At 34.3% G+C, this 13,018-nt stretch overlaps 1 long non-coding RNA gene across 2 annotated transcripts in view; it reads right to left on the minus strand.

Moving 5' to 3' along the window:
- Positions 1-821: 821 nt before the first annotated feature.
- LOC145716397 (uncharacterized) overlaps positions 822-13,018 on the minus strand; it is a 36,199-nt gene continuing 24,002 nt past the window's right edge. Inside the window, exons 2-3 of one of the 2 annotated variants that reach the window (XR_014139030.1) lie at positions 10,259-10,383; positions 822-1,693 (exon numbers count right to left, since the gene is read on the minus strand). This is a non-coding gene — a long non-coding RNA (uncharacterized LOC145716397). Of the gene's footprint in view, positions 1,694-7,982; positions 8,219-10,258; positions 10,384-13,018 lie in introns of those variants that run through there. The other variant, XR_014139031.1, reaches the window with a different exon arrangement.

Below are 13,018 nucleotides of genomic sequence, written 5' to 3' on the forward strand. Positions count from 1 at the left end.
AACAAATCTAGATTATCAAACTAAAAACTACTCTTATTAAAAGTTTAGAGTATTGAAAGTGTTGAAAATAACTTGAAAAGTGTTCTTTGTAGTGAAATAACATTGTAAACCACAAAATATAACTATAGGTCTAAGAGCTACAAAGCTTTTTAATTTTTAATTAGAGAAGCATGATGATTAAAAATGAATTCTCAAGAGAATTGACTAAAATTTTATTTAGCTGTCTTTCAAATTACTATAAAAAAGTGATAATTTTTTGAAATTATAAGCAAATAATACTCTTGAGAAAGTTAAATTGACCTATTTTTCATAATTTAGGTATATATTTAAGAATCTTATTTATTACATCTATTCTACAATTTTATTGATCCATGTATAGAAAGGACAGCATATTAAGTTATTCTTGTTAAAACATTATTAGTGGCAAAGAACTCACTAATAAATGTGCATTATTATCCATTGACAAGCATAGATATGTAACCTGAATACCAACACAGGAGAATTAAACACCTAACTAGAAGCATAAAAAGTAAAAATAGAATGAAATGATTTGCATAAAATGATTTAATATTGAAATACCGTATTTCCAGAAGTCCCTTTCTGCCTAATTCCGTATCATGAGTCAAAAAAGAATTACCAGTTAAGGTGTAGTAATTCATTACCAAAAAGTTTGTTGTTACATAAAATATGGGATATATAACATTACATCACCCACATGTAATGTAATATGTAGTGTGACGCTTTTCACTATAGGCACTTCTTAACCATTCCCCAAATTCTCCTCCATAGTATCTCTATTTGGTAGTAAAATTAATTCTCATTAATTATTTTTAGAAGTCAGTTCTGTTTGTAGGTGTCTAATTCGGAGAGAGAATGACTCCATGCAATGGTTCTTAATGAGACATGCCTATGAATTACCCACCTGACTTGGAAATAATGGCCTGAGAGGAAGGAAATGATGAAAAGAATGGTAGGAAGTAGTTGTATCCACAATTTGATTGAAGGAAGGTCTTTGTCACAAGTGCATGAGAGAGTTAGCAGGGTAGTTTTCTAGTTTGTCCCTCTCTACCTTATAAAAATAAAAGATCTTTGACGCACGAGGGAATATTAACAGTAGTAAGTAAAGGTATATAAAGCCAGCTTACATAAAACATAAGGATACTGACATGATCAAGCATGTTAAAAAATATAATAAAATTTGAGTTATATTCTACCCAATCAGTAAATTGTGCAAAACAATAGTAAAGAGCAAGGATTTTGTTGTATAAAATAAACAAGAAAATCCATGTAATGTGAACTATGCTCAGCACATAGTAAATGTTCAAGAATGGAAATTAATGGTGAGAAGAAGGATAATGAGGGATGCCTGGATGGCTCAGTCAGTTAAGCATCTGCCTTCAGTTCCGGTCATGATTACGAGGTCCTGGGATTGAGCCCCATGTTAGATTTTCACTATAGGCACTTCTTAACCATTCCCCAAATTCTGCTTCTCCCTCTCCCTCTGCTGCTCTGCTTCTGCTCTCTCTCTCACTCATGCTTGCTCTCTCTCAAATAAATAAATAAAATCTTTAAAAAAAAAGAAGGATAATGAAGTCACCTCAAAAGTCTCACCATACAAAAGTCTTTAAGAATATCTGTTAGGAGTAAGTTTCACACTCTTTGACACAGCAATATCCACCTTGAGAAGCTTTTCCTAAAGAAATAATAAGATATATATGCAATGATTTTCATAGAAATTATTTTGAACAAAGATTTTGTTAGCAACCTAAGTCTTAAGAGGGGAATGTTTAAATCAATCATGATTCACTATGAATCATGAACACTATGAATCCATTTTAAATGATGTTGAAGAATAATACTGGATGAAAGGATACATTTTTAATGGGATATTGCTAAATGGTAAAATTTGTACACATGAGATGATTTAACTATGTTTTGAATATACATAAATAACATTGATCTGATATTACTTATATTTTAAAATTTACATACAAATTATACACACACTCATAATGAAAAATATATACCTAAACTGAACAGTTGTGCCTGTGTGATTACTTGTGTCTTTTATTCTTTTTTCTGTCTTTTCCAATTTTCCATTTGACTATGCTTTATTTTTTTTAATGTTAATATCAATTGAATGATCTTCAAAAGGACTTTTTTATAGATGCTGATAAGACTAGGAAAAGTATTTAGTGAGTACATTGATTTGAATTGAAAATTTAGATCATAAATCAACAATTATGGTCAATGCTGAAATGAATACTGGAATGAATGACTGAGAATCTATAAGGCTAGCTTTAAGTATTCTTGTAAGCTGCATTCTAAGAATGACCCACAGAGTCTTCAAGCAGTTTAGGACCCTAGTACACTAAATCAAGCAGGTACTTCTTTAATAAGTTCATTATGAGGTAATCTCAATGATTGCTAATGCCTTAAAATCTGTACAGAACGTGGCCCTTCCTTCACATCCTGAAAAATGGAGAGAAAAAGCTAGCATAAAGAGGTCAGCAAATGGGTATGAGAATCCAAGCAGCAGATGGCTCTGGTGGTCTTCAGCAGGTGCTCATTTACATATTTTGGCCATAACCACCCTTGCCTTTCCCCCAGCATGGTAATATGCTCTGGCTTGAATGCACATTTAGACCAAAAACTGTGTGATATAGTGAAAAAGAGTCTTAGGTTTGATTTATGATACTGGCTCTTATACTAAGGACATGCACAGTCTTAAACATGTCCCTTGAACTTTGTGAATGCCCCTTATCTCAACCAGGTTTGCTGGTCATATTATTTATGCACAGATTAAAAGGAACTAATGGAAAATTGGGCTTAAAAGACTTGGATTCACCATAAGTCATTGCTATTTAAAAGCCCAAAATTTGGGAAGAAATAGAATGGTGTAGTGGGCAAAAACACACAAATTGCAGGTCAGATATCTTGGTTGTCTCCCTGTCAATAATTATAGCATAATCTTAAATACATATAATTTCATCCATCCTCAATATCCATGTATGAAATGTGGATGGAAGAAAGGGAAACGAGACAATAGGAGTTAAGCTATATTGTCTTTAAGATCTTATTAAAGTGTAAAATAATTATGCTTTATTAAAGTGTAAAATAATTAAGTTCTATGAAGTGAGTAATCTGGTCACCTTTTTCTTGAGAAAAGTATGTTTATTCTGAAATTTTAAATGTCATACATTAATAGGAATATGTAATATAACATTATTGAAATAAAGGGTATGTATAACAATATCACTGAAACAAAATGATATATAAGTAGACATAATATTGAATAATATTTTGCCAACACATTTTATCTATGATTAGAAAATAACTGATATATCCCCCTAGATGTATGTTACCTTTCTCTTTTTTTTTTTTAAAGATTTTATTTATTTGAGACAGAGAGAATGAGAGACAGAGAGCATGAGAGGGAGGAGGGTCAGAGGGAGAAGCAGACTCCCTGCCGAGCAGGGAGCCCAATGCGGGACTCGATCCCGGGACTCCAGGATCATGACCTGAGCCGAAGGCAGTCGCTTAACCAACTGAGCCACCCAGGCGCCCTACCTTTCTCTTTTAATATAGGCTAACTAGAAGGGTTCCTTCTTACATATAATATTCTTCTATATTTTTAGTATCAAACTTTTGTCATTATGATCCTTACAGATAGCAGAAATATTGCCTAATTTAGTCTTTAGGTACCAATGAAAATTTTGAAATAGTAAATTAAATAAATATTAAAATTTTAAGGAAACAATCTGGACTAGTTTAAAACATGTTCTGTGGAAAGTGATGAGTTGGTTTTTTTTTTTAATATTCATTGCTATTTATTTATTTATTTTTTTAATTTTTTTTAGATTTTTATTTATTTGCGAGAGAGAGAATGAGAGACAGAGCATGAGAGGGAGGAGGGTTAGAGGGAGAAGCAGACTCCCCGCCGAGCAGGGAGCCCGACGCGGGACTCGATCCCGGGGCTCCAGGATCATGACCTGAGCCGAAGGCAGTCGCTTAACCAACTGAGCCACCCAGGCGCCCAATATTCATTGCTATTTATCTAATATCTTCCAAGTATGGTTACTTCAAAATCTATGTATTATAAAATCAAATTAATTATTAAAAAATTCTCCTTGACAAAGTATTAAATCATCTGGACATAGCAAAATGATATAGTAAAATATGTTAATATCACATTAAATAAACTAACTAAAAAAATTAAATCCAAGTTTTATTCGGAGCTCATTCATTTATTGAACAAGGTTTAATCGAGTGTCTGATGTGTATGCAGCATTGCTAAACAAAAGTCTTCAAATAACATTAGGTGAATATTTGAGAGGAAAATCAGTAATCTCAGTTTCTTTGTATTGTTATTTGGTCTTTGTGATATGCTAATCTTTCTACTTGTAATGGCATCTTCCTATTCCCTGAGAACTTTTGGTTATTTGGAACTTTAGAAAAATGTAAGCATAGAGAAATTTTATAACTAAAGACCAGCTTAAATGAATACTTTAGAGATCACAAAGAATCCCACCAACCAAATTATTTTTATTCTAGGATGCAGAAAAATAAGCAGGTTTCAAATACAATACAGGTGAATCACTGTGAGTACGAATTATGTCATCGCCTAAAAGAATAATATCTTTCATGTTGAATTTTCATAGATTTTGGAGAAAGGATGACAGTGAATCATACTCAAAGGTGACAAAACTTTTTGCCATCAACTTTTTCACTTACTGAGAGAAATGCATTTCCATCCCTGAAAGAGAATAGTGATAAGGTTCTGAAATCTGAAAAAGTTATCCAGTTTTCAGGCAAGCATAATACAATGGAATAAAATACTTACAGAAAAAGAAATGCTCAAAAATCTTGTGAACAATCCATTTATTTTACAATAGTTGCTTCAAATCCAAAGAAAATCAAGAGCTTCCCTGTTACTGAGACTTAAATATTTTCTGAAGAACTCACTGTCTAGACTTTTCAGAAACCTACTCTCCAGATACCAATCGAATTGTTTTTTAAGTTTTAAAACTGACATTGAGAAACATAGGCCAAATCTATCAGAAGTGATAGTATTTTTCAATAGTGATATAAAAGGGCACTGTATTCTAGGATAGTTACAAGTTATCACAGAGCTAGAACAAACAATCCTAAAATTTGTATGGAACCCAAAATACCTAAAGCAAATCCTGAAAAAGAAAAGCAAAGCTAGAAGCATCACAATGCCCACTTCATGCTATATTACAAAGCTGTAGTCACTGAGACAGTATGGTACTGACACAAAAAGAGACACATAGATCAATGGAACAGAATAGAAAATCCAGAAATGGACCCACTGCTATATGGTCAACTAATCTTCGGCAAAGCAAGAAAAAATATCCAATGGAATAAAGATAGTCTCTTTTACAAATAGTGTTGGGAAAACTGGACAGACACATGCAGAAAAAATTGGACCACTTTTTTATACCATACACAGAAATAAAATCAAAATGGATGAAAGACCTAAATGTGAGACAGGAAACCACCAGAATCCTCCAGGAGAAACAGGCAGCAACCTCTTTGACATCAACCTTAGCAACTTTTTACTAAACAACTCTTCTGAGGCAAGGGAAATAAAAGCAATGAACTATTAGGATCTCATCAAAATAAAAAGCTTTTGTACAGCAAAGGAAACAATCAACAAAACTAAAAGGCAACATATGGAATGGGAGAAGATATCTGCAAATGACATATCTGATAAGGGCTAGCATCCAAAATCTGTAAACTTACCAAACTCAACACCCAAAAAACAAATAATCCAGTTAAGAAATGGGTAGAAGACATGAATAGACATTTTTCCAAAGACATACAAATGGCCAATAGGCACATGAAAAAATGCTCAACATCACTTATCATCAGGGAAGTACAAATCAAAACCATGATGAGATATCACCTCATACCAGTCAGAATGGCTAAATTTAACAACACAGGAAAGAATAGATTTTGGCAAGGATGTGGAAAAAAGGAAACCCTCTTACACTGTTGGTGGGAATGCAAACCGGTGCAGCCACTGTGGAAAACAGTAAGGAGGCTCCTCAAAAAGTTAAGAATGGAACCGCCTTATGACCCAGCAATTGTACCACTAGGTTTTACCCAAAGGATACAAAAATACTGATTCAAAGGGGCACATGCACCCTGATGTTTATGGCAGCATTATTAACAATAACTAAATTTGGAAAGATCCCAAATGTCCACTGACTGATGAATGGATAAAGAAGATATGATGTATATATATATTGTATATATGTATATACATATATATACATACACATATTATATATGTATATACAAATGTGTGTGTGTGTGTGTGTGTGTATATATATATATATATATATATATAATGGAATATTATTCAGCCATCAAAAAGAATGAAATCTTGCCATTTGCAACGATGTAGATAGAGCTAGAATATATTATGCTAAGCGAAATTAGTCAGTCAGAGAAAGACAAATACCATATGATTTCACTCATGTGTGGAATTTAAGAAACAAAACAGATGAACATAGGGAAAGGAAGAAAAAAAAGAAAAAATAGAGATGGAGGCAAACCGTAAGAGACTCTCAACTACAGAGAACAAACTGAGGGTTGCTGAAGGGGAGATGGGTGGGGGATGGTTAAATGGGTAGTGGGTATTAAAGAGTGCACTTGTGATGAGCATTGGATATTATATGTAAGTGATGAATCACTAAATTCTATTCCTGAAACCAGTGTTACACTCTATGTTAACTAACTAGAATTTAAATAAAAACTTGAAACAAAACAAACAAAAAAAGTCACTTGTATTACTTTAGATATAAATGGACTCAATATGCTTAAGCATAGTATAGTGAAAGAAAGAATTTGATTATCACAGAAATATAAAGTGTTTGCCATTAGTTCTCTTAAAAGGCTAGGATGGAATTGATGCATAATTCCATCAAAGGTTGCAAAGCATTTCCATTGGTCACCTGCCATTCAGTTAAGAGGACTAAGAAGCCTCTTTGACCATATTTACTGTTGTTGACATTTCATGTTTTCTTATTTATTTTTTTCTTCCTGGTTTTAAAATTACTCCTGATAAAAAAATTAAATTAAAAAATAATAAAAAATTAATCCTGGCAGCCAGTTTAAAACTTCTTTCTCTCATGGGAAAACTTAAAACAGAATTATTTAAAATAATAGTTAATAATGAAAACGTGTGGCATCATGCAATTGAAAAATAATTTTACACTGGATATTTTATTTCCAGATATCCTTTTAAAGTCTTTATTGATATATCATACACTATTTTGTTTCTTAAAGATAAGTTGAGATGCATGTAGAACTTAGATGAAGTTGCTTTCATGATAGTAAGGATTAAGTTGTGTGCAGATTAAGGGTGCATCTTCCACTTTTCATGCATATTCAAAAAGTAAATTTGAACTGTTAAATAGGTTTATCAACATAATAATTGATATCAAAAAATATATAAGCCCCAAGATTGGGTAGGGGTAGTTCATGAAAGCACATATTTTTGTAATCATTCTCAAGAATGAAAAAGACAGAATCAGAGAAAGAAAGACAGACAGAAAGCACACAAGCATCCATGCAACCAAGTTTTTTTTTCCTTTAGAAATAGCTTAGATTTCATTTTTATCCCAAAGAAATAGAAATGTAATATGGAACATTTTACTTTGACAGAACTAACATCTTAAAAACAGAGGCAAAATGCGACAAGAATTTTAACAAGAGTGAATGAGAACTCTTTTTATTTTTATTATTTTTTAAAGATTTTATTTATTTATTTGAGAGAGAGAGCACAAGCAAGGGGAGAGGCAGGAAAGAGAGCAAGAAGCAGACTCCCCACTGAGCAGGGAGCCTGATGTGGGGCTGGATCCCAGGACCCTGGGATCATGACCTGAGCTGAAGGCAGACGCTTAACGGACTGAGCCACCCAGGCGCCCCGAGAACTCTTTTTAATTTGGAGCTGCACAATGAATCAGGGTGCAAGAACTTATAACTGGAGAAGAAAAGAGAGAGGGTGTTTTCTCAATAAATATCTTCCCAAGAGCTTTTAGAAATAATACTCTCCTCTATAGATCGTATCTTGTACATCAGCATCATCTTCTTAATGACAGATGGCAAATGCCACAAAAGAAGTTTAGGAGCTGGACAAGAGAATGTAGACAGAATGAAGTAAAATCCTCTCAAGTATATGACAAATCTGAAATAAATAAATAAATAAATAAATAAATAAATAAATAAAAAAAAATAAAAACCCACCAGAAATAGATGCCTAAACTTTAAACTTTCTATTTGTTGCTCAATCCATTAGACCATGTTATCTCTCAGGATGTGTTGAATTGAGCAATTCTTATTCACAACGCTAGAAACAAATGGATATACACTGATTCTGTTTTAAGCCTGAATGGGTGTGAACAGACAGGTAGTTTGATGAAGGTAGTCATATGATGACTCTTTGTAAGAAAATGTTTGACAAGCTGTCAAAACTCTTTTGGAGAAAGAAACAGTGGATAGAGTTGCTCTAAGGAATACATGTCAATTCAGTTATCTTACTTCTACATCATATTTTGATGCTAGATGGGTAATCTTTGTGAATCTCATGCTAAAAATCAGGTTAATGTAAAGTGAGTCAGATTGATTTTGAAGCACTGAGCTAATGTTAACATTCATGCCAAAATTTTGTCACAGGGTAAGTTCGGTTTTACCAAGATTCAAAACAAATATTGATAATCTACAAATACAAGCTTATGGCTTGATCAAATAATTCAACACAAACACTGTAGTTCAGAGACCTATGTATCAAATGTCAAAAGTTAGAATCTGAAGAGAAAAGCTGTCAGGGAAAAGGGAAAGAAGGGTAAATCTCTGAAAACAGACTAAAACTTGCAATCTGTCATCTGAGTAATGAGATCAAGAAAGAGTTGTATAGTTGATGTGTTGAGTGGAAGGTGATTTAAAAAAAAAAGACTCTATGACTCACTAAAATATTTTTATGACTTGCCATTTCTCAAGGAATATCATACAACTACTTTAACTTTGGCATTCTAGGCACTCTGTGATCTCAATGTCAAATGACTGTCCTCGTTCCTTATAGTCCAGACACACTAGAACTCTTACCTGACCTCTACATTTACCATCTATAAGCCTTCACTGCTAGTCTCTGGTCTGAATTCCTCTCTCTCTCTGCCTCTGACTGGTGAAACCTTACCTAACTTTTAAAACTCTGTTCAAATACTCAAATCCCATATCTTCCAAGAAAACACCTCTGATTTTCTGGTGGGAATTATGCTCTCTTGTATACATACAGATTTTGATTTGACTCTATAATTGATTCATCACATTCTGCCATAAATTATGGTTAATTTTATACATCTGTCTTTTCCCTATATATAGTCCTAAAGCACAGGAACTATATTTATCACTTTGTATCCCATTTATATTTGAAAGGTTTTGTGGAATTTTACTACAGTTGACTCTTGAAGAAGATGGGTTTGTACTGCATGGTTCCATTTATAGGTAGTTTTAAAAAATATAAATACAGTACAGTACTGTAAATGTATTTTCTCAATAACATTTCTTTTCTCTAGCTTATTTTATTGTAAGAATATAGTATGTAATACATATAACATTAAAAATATGTGTTAATCGACTGTGTTATTAATAAGGCTTCCAGTTGGCAGTAGGCTATTAGTTTTGAGGGTATCAAGTTATACGGGGATTTTTGACTGCATGGGGGGGCATCAGTACCACTAATACCCACATTGCTCAAGGGTCAACTGTAAGTGAATTAACTGACAGATTAGGACATCACAGATAATGTTTCATTTAAATATCCTGTATAGGGGCGCCTGGGTGGCTCAGTTGGTTAAGCGACTGCCTTCGGCTCAGGTCATGATCCTGGAGTCCCTGGATCGAGTCCCGCATCGGGCTCCCTGCTCGGCAGGGAGTCTGCTTCTCCCTCTGACCCTACCCCCTCTCATGCGCTCACTCTCTCTCATTCTCTCTCTCTCAAATAAATAAAATCTTAAAAAAAAAAATAAGATTAAATAAATAAATATCCTGTATAAAACAAAAACAAAACCCCAAACCTCAAAAGGTCTTTGCAGACCTTGATTTCCCATTTTATATAAATGGAGGGAAACATCCTCTGCGGTCTTCTGCCACGAGTCTCCTTTGCCATTTGAGCACCCAAGTATTACTCTAGAGCAATGACATATCTTTGAAAAATTCTCATACTTACCCTATTTATCTCCTGGTGCTTGACTATAGCTTGACGTATTCATTTCTAATAGCACCACATATTCCTTCTTATTTGGGATAACAACAGTCTCTGGGCAAAACATCACACTGACTGTACTCTGAAGGCTGAAAATGAAAGTTGGAGGCATGAGATGTTGACAATAATTTTTGTATACTTTTATATCTATGTGAAGTTTCAGATGCTAGACTAAAATGTGGAATATTTCTTTACTGTGCAATACCTGCAGGGTGTTCCACAATAATATTCTGAAGTTTCCTCTGTAGCGAAAAAGAAACGTGTCTTTGTGTTTACTGATTTAAAAGAAAAATATTATGTTGGAGTTAGAGTCCAACATAAACTCAGACCTCACTAGAGCTCTCAGCAGTTAACATCTTCTAACTAAGCCTTGTAATGTTAATATTTTATGAAGAGACTGGCTTAAATGATCAATATAAGAATTACCTCCGCCAGAAAATTGTGTCTTTGCCCTGCTCTGGCAATCCCGCGGTACTCATCTATTTGTTTTTAGACTGTAAGACCTCTATAGGCATCCAGGCAAGACAGAGTTCCTTAAGACTGAAACTTGTCTTTGTGAGGCAAGAACAAAGGAAGTTGAAGTTTGGGGAAACAAACAGCCTTAACTTCAGAATTACTCCTTTTCTTTCTCTTTCTTCTGGCTCTGTGTTTCTGTTCTCGAGTTACATTGCCCTTGTTCCTTCAATTGATGAAGACTTCTGATCCATCAGTGTTGGAACCAACCCAAAAAGCCTACCTGCTGCTTCAATTTCTTCAGATCTCCCTGATGTTGATTAATACAGGAACCTTAGACCTCTGCTTTGTCCCTTTTATCTACTTTCCTGGCCATTGGATACTTCCCTGGCTGGGACATAGCATTCTGTCTGTGTTTGGCTTTCCTCATTACAGTTCCTCAAGGGGCTTCTCTACCCACTGCCTGAAGAGGTAATCACAAATAATAGTTTTCACCTTCTCAACTTTTCTCAAATACCAGTTGGCCATCAGCTTATTAAAAACATTGAATTTAAATTTTTATTGTGAACAAAGGATAAGGGAGAAGAATGGCATATTAGTTTTCCAGGGCTGCATAACAAATTATCACAAACTGAAGGATCTCAAAAAACAAATTTACCCTCCCACAGTTCTGGAGGCTAGAAGTCCAAAACCAGGGTATCGACAAGTTTGGTTCCTACTGGGGATTGTGAGGGAGACACTCTGCTCCACGCTTCTCTCTTAGCTTTTGGTGGTTGCTGACAATTCTCAGTGACCCTGGTTTGTAGAGGCACCCACTCCAAGATATCAGGTTTATCTTTACATGGTGTTCTCTCTGTGTGTCTTTGTCTCTATGTCTCCTCTCTTCTTATAAGGACACTATCTATATTGGATTAAGAGCCCACCCTACTCTAGTATGACCGCATCTTAACTAATTACATCTGCAACAATCCTCTATTCAAATAAAGTCACATTCTGAGATAGTGGAAATTAGAATTTCAACCTATCTTTTTGGAGAATGCAATTAAATCTATAACAAATGGTTATAGGCTGACTGGTCACATTCATTACAGGATTTTAGGACTGTTCAAAATTATTAGAATTTCTGACTTCGGATAAATATACTCCTGATTCTACAGGTATGGTTTCTCTGCCTCAGATACGGTTTCCTTTGAGAAGAAAATTTTTCAAAGTGCATATTAGTGGGATTTAGGGATTTTGTTGTTGTTTACTTTGTTTGCCATAACTGCTAATAGTTTCACATTTGTACTATAAACAGGCATACATTTCATTCAATAAATATTTACATCTCTTATTCATTATAAGATACTGTTTGGGGAGGAAGAGGGGTTTATAAAGATATGTAAGGGCAACTCATTCCTTCAGGGATGTTTTAATTTAGAAGACTACCTAAATTTTAATTTTGAAGAAGACTATCTAAATTCTAAGGTACTTACTGTACTAATCTTCTTTAAAAAAAAATAAAAGTACAAGCAAAGCATTATAGATTCCAATAAGGTGAAAATAACACCAGCTGAAGAAATGAGGGAAAGCTTCCCACTAGCACAGTTTTAAGTTTAGGTGTTAAAGGACAAGTCAGGAGAAAAGCAATGTATACTGGGTTCGGTGGAAATATGCATATCTTGTCTCCCCCCCACCAAATTCTGAACTTCTTTGATTCCATCATCTTATAATATGAAAATAGATTGATAATAGGCAACATTCCAGGCAGAAGAAAATCAAACTGTGAACAATGAAAGGATGGCAAGGAGAATACATCTCAGTGTGGTTGGATTAGAGCTAAGGTAACTAACTGGAGATGAGACTGGAAAGGTGGGTCATACACTCAACCTCCTGCTCTCAGGACCAATCTCAATCAGAAATAGGATATATATAAACATTTCCCAGCCAAAAACCTTGAGTTAAGTTTCAAATCACCTTTACTACAAGTTCTGCCTGCTTCCTAAGCCCAGTCATATCATTTGTGTCTTGAGTTTGTAAAAATCTAAAAGAGCACTCTGGGGAATGGGTAGTACCTATGTATTGCTAGTGAAAATTTAAATTGTAGCATGTTTGCAGAGCGATCTTACAACATCTATTAGAAATGAAAATACATAGAGGGCGGAGCAAGATGGCGGAGGAGTAGGAGACCTGGATTTCGTCTCCTCTCAGGAATTCAGCTGGATAGGGATCAAACCATTCTGAACACCTACAAACTCAACAGGAGATCGAAGAAAGGAATAGCAACAACTC

The sequence above is a fragment of the Leptonychotes weddellii genome, chromosome 12 (genome assembly GCF_054177405.1).
Source record: "Leptonychotes weddellii isolate Sample4059 chromosome 12, ASM5417740v2, whole genome shotgun sequence".
Taxonomy (NCBI): Eukaryota; Metazoa; Chordata; class Mammalia; order Carnivora; family Phocidae; genus Leptonychotes; species Leptonychotes weddellii.